Source organism: Cotesia typhae, unplaced genomic scaffold, assembly GCF_013202065.1.
Source record: "Cotesia typhae breed Kobodo isofemale line unplaced genomic scaffold, CoteBio_Ctyphae contig_11, whole genome shotgun sequence".
NCBI lineage: Eukaryota > Metazoa > Arthropoda > Insecta > Hymenoptera > Braconidae > Cotesia > Cotesia typhae.
Window position 1 is genome coordinate 1,102,934 of NW_027423711.1, and position 9,663 is coordinate 1,112,596.

Here is a 9,663-nt window from a genome sequence, read left to right on the forward strand (position 1 = left end):
TTCCATTATATGTAATTTTATGTTTCTTTTATTACATTCATAGACAATAAAAAAGAAGAAACTAATCAAACGATGGCGCAACAACGTTAATAGTATTAACTTAAGTCGCACTTCATTTAATTGCTCAATTAGTACAAATGATTGAACCTAGGAAATCACACAATTGATGGAAGATTCTATCGTCTCATTTCCTTCTTGGAAATTAAAAATTTCCAAAACAAGAAGAATTATTGTTTGAATCATAATAATCAATTTTATCGAAATTATTATTGTTGGAATACACTAGAGAAAGTAAACGAAGTTAACTAGATAAAAGCATTTTTTAATTATTATTTTATCTGAAACATTTTTTATCAGTAAACGAAGAAAAGAAGTCTTTTAAATTTAGAGAGGATTGTCATATTTTAGTAGAATTTACAAGTTGGCAATTATTACTATACGCGTATTTAATGCTGTCGAACTCTTAACTTATACATCGTGAGCCTCCGCACAGAACTAAAGATCGCCTTAAATGAAGAATATATCGGTCATTAAAAATTCATTCTTAGACTAAAAAACATATTTTTCTTAATAAAATAAATCATTTTTCAATTAATAGTAACAAAAAATTAGAGTTAAGCAAAAAATGTTTTGATTGCAAAATAATTTATACTTGAACTTAAATGAAAAAACTTCTCCATCCAAAGGCTTCTATATTTAAGAAGTTGTTCCCGTAGCTCAGAAAATGTTGTTTCTTAGACTAAAATGTTTTTTTCTTCAAATTCAAAAATAAGATATATCGATTGAAAAATGATTTCTTTTTATTCACGGAAAAAAGAAAAATATAAAAATTACAGTATATAATGTAACGTAGCGATTCGTGATAAAAACTGTAAAAATTACAGTTTCAGATTGTAAGTATTACAGATTTTATAAGAATTACATTGTAAAATGTAATATTTACATTGAAAGCTTCGAAAATTAACATTCAAAGTTTGAATTTAGAAAAATGTTATTTCGAACTGTAATTTTTCTAGTTTCAAATACGACGGGACACTTATTACTATTTAAAATGCAATTTTTCAAGTTTTTTTTTCCCGTGTTTAATTAATAAAAAGTTTCGAACGTAAATGTTTAATACTAAAAAAAAAAATGTTACTTTAATTAATATATTAGTCATTTTGATTCAATGAGTGAGTAAAATAAGAAAAACTGAATAGATAAGCATTCTTTTCTGAAAGGGTCCATTTTGTCCAATAACCCTTTCGATCATATTAAAAATTTTGAGGGAACCATTTTATACAAAAAATGTTAAAGAGCTAACCGTGCCACCCCCTCCTACCTTTTAGATAGCAAATGTGACAATCAATATGTAAAATTTATAACATATTAGTATAGGGTAGAATATATAAATATATTAAGTTCAGGACAAGCCGAAATTAAAACATTCAAGATGATAATTGTAAAGCCATGTGAATTGATCATAAAGTAATTAAAGGTGAAATCAAAATGATTTTTAATCAATATTAACGTGGTGTGTGGCCCAATTAGTTTTTATAAAGCCAACTGCATACAATATTATAATAATTAACCGACATGAATCTTCTTGGGAATTAAGTTATATGAGGAGTAATATCTAATCGCTCTCTACGTAATAAGATGACTCAGAGATTTATCATGTGAGAATATGAATGAAATACACTCGCATGACTATTATTAGTAAATGAAAAGAAAAAAAACAGACGAAAATAAAAAAGATTAAAGTAATATCACTAAAACCAATTTATTTTTTGTCATAAAGCATATTTTACTTTATAAGTTCTATATTTAAATCAGCACATATAGACTTCTTTTCTAGAGTGGGCATAGAAATCAAAGTAATAATCACAAGGACTAAAGCTCTAGATCAACAAGAAAACAGATATATGATAGAAAAAAAACTCTGACGTAAATTCCAGAACGTCTGTCATGCTTTTTTTTTATTAACTTTTTAGATTTTATTAAATTGTTAAAACTTATATCTATAATTCACCTAAATATAGAAAGTCTGCCTTTAAACACACGTGTGGCTTTTGTATAAGATCTTCTGTTAAATAATAGTCATTTCCATTTGCAAGTATTCAGCATCACAAATTATGTTTACAAATACTTCTGTATGTCTTTGAAAAAGTTATTTATTTCTTTGCAACTTTACTTGTATACCAATACTTTTTTCGATTAATTATTAATGTTAATTTTTTATAGTAATAACTTTAATCTATTCTAGAGTAGCTGTCGGCTACATGTATATGCAGCTAATCTTGTATAATGATGTATATTGAATTTTAAATGGTAAGAGGAACAAATTAAAAGTAGCTACGTCATTCTGTAAATGACGAAATGTTAGGTCTGTATTACCGATAATTAGAGGCTACCACTCAATTAATAAGAAAAAATAATTCATCAGAATTGAACGATAGTTATTGCTGTACTTACATTTTGAATATTATTGATTATTTTGTTCTTATAAAGCAAAAATTGAATAAAAAATATAATAATTTTATAAAAAAAAAAGAAATTCGTCAAAAGTATGTTACCACTGCTTTACATATTTGAGTTTTGTTAAAAAAATCTTAAAAAATAATATAAAACTTGATCCCCTTGTATTGTATATTGATGTAGATAAATTTTTTTTCGGAAGGTATGTAACAATAAGAATTCAAAAAAATTTTATTTCTATGAGATAAGGTTAAAAATTGGAATAAAACTAACAAATAATCGATTATTTAGTTTTACACGATATGCTTTAGACCATAACGAAAGGGTCATGTCATGATAAAACGTAATATGCCTTATTGAGTCATCGACTTTAATAAATTTTCAATTAATGATACAATCCTAATATATCAGAGAACAAAAATAACTGTGACAGCAATTTCCTAAGTATGTTGTTTACAGTATCAGGATAATATTCATGCTGACATCAAAAATGTTTTGAAGACAATCATTCCATATTATTTGTAAGATCTTCAAACATCAGTATACAACAAATAGTTTTGTTTATTTTCAATTTTAGTAATGTTAACTTCTTCTAAAAAAATTAAATAATTCGGATATATTTAACGTTACTTTGTAATCTTAAGTGCTTAACAGAATTTGTCGAGATTCACACGTTAAAAGTTCTATAAAAATGATTCTTTTTCAAAATCAACTAATTTCAATTCATAATTACGATGATGATTGCTTCATTGAATTAAACATCTATGATCAGATCAGAGAGTTCAGTATAGGACTCAAATTGCTCGGCTATGCTGCTAACCACTGCAGCTACTGCTAAATGATGTTAGATCTAGGTAACATGGTTGTGATATAGATCAATCATAATTTATTAAAAATAAGATCCCTGTAGAATTAATAATATTTAAATAAATTAAAAATACAACTAAAAAAGATTAAAGTACTATTGAAGATTCACATTTGATTTAGAAGTGGCTGTATCTTAATAATCAATTTTAATTGATATGTTATACAGTAAAAAAAATAGATAACATCGTTTTCTTGGGTATGAAAGATTTTTGTGTTTATATCAAATCAGCCGCATTTAAATAACGTAAATTTATTTGTTATCTGTATTTGTATCATTTATTATGTAATTGATCGAGTAGCTTGCGTCATAAGAATCCATAACTATTTATATCTAAGTCATATATCAATCATGTTATTTATATTTGTTCACAATTTTGCGTCATAGACATTAATTTTCAATATTTTTGTCGAAATTTATATTTAATATTCATATTTCACTAATGTCGTATATCTTGTGTTATGTTATTTAATATTTTACTTCCTCAAATATACAGCTTCTATAAACTAATAATTTAACTGATGGAATAACTCTAATCTATATTCCTAAAATAAATTTAAGTTAATTACGTCAATATCTTCCTAAACAATTACAACTTTCTATTTTCATTCATTTTACAAATTATAAGCTAGATTCTCTTATTATTCTAGAGTAGCTGATCTGATTAGAATAACTTCTTATATTAATCTCTGAAAGGCTACATCATTATTATATAAGCTCCTGCACAGTTGAGATATTTTGTTATGTGATGTTCCGCGACTTGAAAAAATAAATTTGGTTTTATTCATAGAACAGCCACCTGTAGACCAATCACAGATAAAATAATATCTCAAATTTTATAAATTTGGGAACTTCTAAATACTTGTCAAAAATTTTTTCATCTATTTGCAAAAATTTTTTCAGATTCTCACGTTTTGAGGTATAATAAGAAAATTATTTTTCCTTTTCTTGAAATGCTTTTTTTTTTTATATCTTTCGTTTTTATACCATTCATTAAAAATTCCTGTTATGAATCATAAAATTATCTCTTACAAGAGTATTCTTAGTCCATTGAGCTATGTTTTGAGGTATGTATTGAGTGTCCTTTAGGAATTTGTAGAAAAATGACTACACAATTTTTTTCGAATCTTAAAATAACACTTCAATGCCCGACAGATTGTTAGATTTTCAAATAATTTCTGTTTTATTTGAGTGATAAAATAGAATTTATAGATAAAATAGAAATAGAAAATTGTAAATTGACCATAATCTTATCTTCGATCTCGGATAACTCGATGGTGAATCAATAGATTTAAGGAAAACAGTAAAAATCTTATTATTTTTAACTTCCCGCTAGGAAAATTGAAAATTTTCGAAAATCAGGAATTTATTGGTTTTACCCCGTTTTTCGAAAATCGAGTTTCCATCAGATCTCGACGTTTTAAGGTTCTAGGAAGCTTCCCTGAATATTCCCGCGATAGTGTCTGTTTGTGTGTGTGTGTGTGTCAAAACTTAGATTTTGAATAAAATTTAGATCGATTCGGACAGTTAGATTTTAAGAAATCTCAAGAAAACTATAAAAAAAGAATTTTTTCAAAAAAAAAATTTGTGTTCTCGAAACAAGAACATATATTCTTAAAAATTTCCAAAAAAGGACTTTTTTTTGCCGAATTCTTACTTGTCTCCTTACTGTATTCATTTGCTTGCTTATTACAGTGAAATCAGATATCTATTAATATTCTTCTTTCAAAAAAATTATTTACTAAATTGTTAATTTAAACAAATTATTGTCAAGAAATTCTTGTTTGGACATATTTTTTATTTTTTCTTCATGTAAATAAAAGTATACATTAAATAGAACCAAATGGTAATCTATATATATAAAAATCAATTGCTGTGCGTTAGTCTCGCTAAAACTCAAAAACAGCTGGACCGATTTTCAAAAATTTTTTTTGTTTTGTTCGTTATAGTTCAGGGATGGTTTAGAAAAAAAAAAAATTGTTAATTTTGTATCGAAATCGCTATTGTTACGCTTGAGCCTCAAGGTTGCAAGAGTATACAAAATTGTCCAATATGCAGGAAGATACGTACAAGTATACTTTGGGTATCTATATATATATATATATATATATATATATATATATATATATATATATATATATATATATATATATAAAAGCCATATATAATAGCTAAATTTGTCATTAAAGACAAATTTTTGGGAACTGGGGGAAATAAAGGATAAAGGGGGAAGGGGAGGACCTTTACTCAGTAGGAATTTTCGGTAACTGAAAAAGTAATTCGGACAGCCCAGACCGGGAATCGAACCCGGATCGTTTGGTTACGCGCCAAAGGCTCTATAATTTGTTATACATTTATTATATAAATAAAACACATAAAACATATTAAAATGACCAACAAGTTTCATTTAATAACTTAATACCAACTTAACCGTCTACAATACGACCAGTGTTAATTGTTGACAAAAATAAATTAGAGTTTACAGGTTAAAAATCACAAATCAAAATTTGTAAAAAAAAAAATTTTTGTAGGTGATACGAAGTTCACCGGGTCAGCTAGTTATTGATATTTTTGTACGGGAAAAAATTATTATATTTTGCCACAGCAAATTTTACTATGTAACAAGAGTTATTTCCATCGACCATAATAACTATTGACTTTATGTTAAATATATACAAAAATTATATAATAACAAAACAAATCAACACAAAATTATTTTTAATAAAAATGATCAATGCTTTGATTATCATTTACGTTATATTAATTAAAAATATGAATAATCTACAAAAATAAATAATGGCTTACAGCTACTGATTATTTTTTAATAACAGCTTTCGATAAAATAAAAAAAATTGGTAATCAGTAACTGACGGGTAATATTTATAGAAGATATGTAAAAGTATGCCCCAAAACTGATTAATTTGTTATAACACATATTCAACTCAGTCTCTTTGATTGAGAAGTGGTTAAAAATAGTATGCACACCACGAAGCAAGGTTGGACATCCTATTTAATCCTCAGCCTTATTGTTTTTGGCTCAGAGAGACAATTTCATACGCAAGGTGAATGCAATTCCACACTTTAACTTTCTGCATACGCAGACAAACTCTAATGTTTTGTTAATAATAATGAGAAACGAGATCGCCAATCTAGTTTTCAAGTTAAAGAAAAAAATTATTTTAAAAATAAAATAAATCTTTTTTTGAAAATTTTAATTAATTATAAGACCATAGATGTTAAACGTTGAGCGATCAATTTCACGAACTAATTATGTAAAACTACTTTCAATTGATTAATACTGTTGAAAAACTACAAAAATTCGAAAGAAAAAAAATATAGTATATTATTAATATTTCACTTGAAATTATTTGACACAGAATGCTTTGTTGCTTATGATTGTATTGTAGTATTAAATTACTATCAGGTTTATCGGAAATATGATTATAAACACTAAGCCTTAATTCGTGATTATAACTTGGAAATAAAACGCATTCAACACAATAATACATTCACTCATTCATTCGTGAATGCATGTCGGCTAGCTTGAGTACGTGATTTGATTTTACTCACCGGTTTTTTTCTCTTAGAATGATGCCATACTGTCTATTGAAGTAGTCAGTTCCCTTCTCACTCTCTCACTAGTCTTAATATTCAAGTGTCCCATTCGGTTACTCAAGGAATTTCCTCGCACGGAATTCGAATGTAGTAGAATATTTAAAGCAACAAACATGTTACATTCCCCTCTACTCTATATGCAACTACAAGTCAAGACACTTTTATTTTGAACATACAAGTTACGCTGCCATGCTGTCTAGTCTCTCTTCATTTGTATACAGTCATATAGACTTTCTCAAGTTCATTCGAAGATTTATATACACGGACAGATCCATTACGCTTGGACATTTGAGAACTTAATATAGTCGGCAAATACAACAGACCTGTATGCTAGGAATCATTCCTTATTTAACTCCTACGTAACCACACAACTATCATACGAAAAAATATTAATTTAATGAAGTATATAACTACAAGTAAATTTTAATAAATATGTTCAATTTGGTTCAAATCCAAGAAACTAGATTAATTTAGATATAAATACATATCTGAACTGTTTACTTTAATGATTTCATTGCAAGCTATAAATGGATACTGTTATGCATTAATGTGTTAAGTACTATGAAAATTTTATAGTACTTAACCATTGAAAGAATGATTTTAAAAATTATTTTAAAATTCGCTCGACGAAATTAAAAAAAAAACAATTAGTAAAACGATTAACCCTACAGACCATCCCTGCAACTTCCCGCTAATTTCGAATGCTAAGTACTTCAAATTTCATCAATTACAGCATTCTTCAGCTATCCGAGCTCCATGGAAGAACTGTTATTCACTTTTGAGCTCGAAGAGATAGATTCAAATGTGTTTATAATACTATGGACTTTTTTTTATTATGATTAACAATTATTAATTTATCAATTATAGTTAAATAAAAAAAAATTAAATTAATTATAATTAATCATAATATTTCGATTAAAAATAAAAAAATTATTATTAAATCGTTGAAATGTTGAATATTTAATTACTTAAATTTCACTCGAGCAACGTTTTTTGTACCCAAGGATTCATCCAAATTGTGATATCAATTGTAATACAGCTAGGTCATTGTTCAATAAATTATGAATCAGTATAATTTTTCAATGATGTAAACAAACACGTCAAGACTGTGAAATTGGAGAGAAATCAGAGAATTGGTAGCGCCACCGCTGCAGTTGCTACGGTAATCCAGCATAAAATTTTAGCTTCAGAAAAAACAGGTATTCTAAGACGAAAAATACCAGTTATTTTATATTAAGAAACATATTGAATATAAAAAAATTGGATAAAAATCTTTGTATTCTAGGTGAAAAAAAAAATTTTTTTAAGTGTATGTATGTATGTATGTAAACATTGAAACATCTTATAACTTTGTAACAGAGTATTTGATCGAAAAGCGGTTGAAAAATTCGAGTTTTTTTCTAATTGAAAACTAATAGTTTATTTTTAATTACTCTGAAACTTTTGTTTCAATCAATTCTATGATCTAATCAGCTTTTCTACTTAAAAAATGGCGTCGATTACCGTGAACCGCATTAGAATCGGTTTATTAATTCGAGAGACATGGTTTTCGAAAGAAATCTCGAAAAAGTGGTTTGTCTTGAAAATAACTTGAAAAATTTACGTCAAATCAATTTTTTCATCACAAATTTTTCGGTCAAGCTCAAAAATTTTTTTTTTCGAAAGATATCTAATTTGAAAAAAATTAACGAAGCATGGTTTTTCAAAATAATTTTTCAATTATTTGTCAGAATGGATTTCTTTCTGAGAATTTTGGTTAAGCTCTCTTAACCTTGCTAAATCCCTCCAAGCGTTCTAAAACCGGATATCATGTATGAAAGTTATTGTAGCTTAAATATTTCGAAAAAAGTTTGATTTGGCCGTCGTGCCCCTCCCTCCTCTACGCTCTCTTGTTAGTAAAAATTCTACTTCTCGAAATTAAAAGTTGATCTATAGGATCAAGCAGCAATTGAAGTTCTTATCAAGTAACATCACTTACTTTCGCAACAACTTTCATTACTTACTATAATAAACACAATTTTGTTGCATTAATCAACATCATTTAAATATCATAAGAAATCGCTGTGCGCATTCCTAATTGCAGTTATGACAGTAAAAATACAGTTTTTCACATGTTTTTTCTGACAATAATTCTTTTAATTAAATACTACTAATATGAGCGTAGTAGAAAGCATATTAAGAATTAAAAAAAGATGAGTAATACACCCGTTCAAAATATTAAAACAACAAAAAAAAATTTTAGCGGCTTTGTAACTTTGTAGGTATATATTACAAAGCAACAGAAAGAATTTTTAAAGTTTGAAATGTTTTTAGTACGAAAACTCTGGAACGCGAATTTTTTTTCCGTTATTTTCCTCGCAGTTTCATATTTAACACTTTTATCAAATTTTCAACGACCATAAAACACTCTTGAAAATTTTTCCTGTTCTTGGTTTAAAAAGAAAATAAAAACTCCGAGTTTTTATCTTCAAATGATCAAAAACTCGTCTAAAATCATTCGAAAATGTCCGATACAATTTTTTTTGTACTTCTTCGTACAGTAAAATTTTTTATACCCCTTGCAGCCAATATCGTTTATATATATATATATATATATATATATATATATATATATATATATATATATATATATAAATACATACGTATATAAACTTTTGAACCAATAGTGTTTTCTGACTCAGCTCGGCAAGCTGAGTAAGGATTCATGAAAATTTTTTGTAAATTCC

General features: G+C 26.7%; 1 protein-coding gene across 3 annotated transcripts in view; it reads right to left on the reverse strand.

Annotated features, from left to right (window-relative positions):
* The window catches only part of LOC141531556 (peroxisomal leader peptide-processing protease-like), a 44,258-nt gene that overhangs the window by 3,940 nt on the left and 30,655 nt on the right, over positions 1–9,663 (reverse strand). For 2 of the 3 annotated variants that reach the window (XR_012479962.1, XM_074249484.1), the window contains exon 1: positions 6,893–7,466. The exons of the other annotated variant lie outside the window; for it this stretch is intronic. The gene's annotated coding sequence lies outside the window, so the exon portion shown is untranslated. Of the gene's footprint in view, positions 1–6,892; positions 7,467–9,663 lie in introns of those variants that run through there. 3 annotated transcript variants of the gene reach the window in all.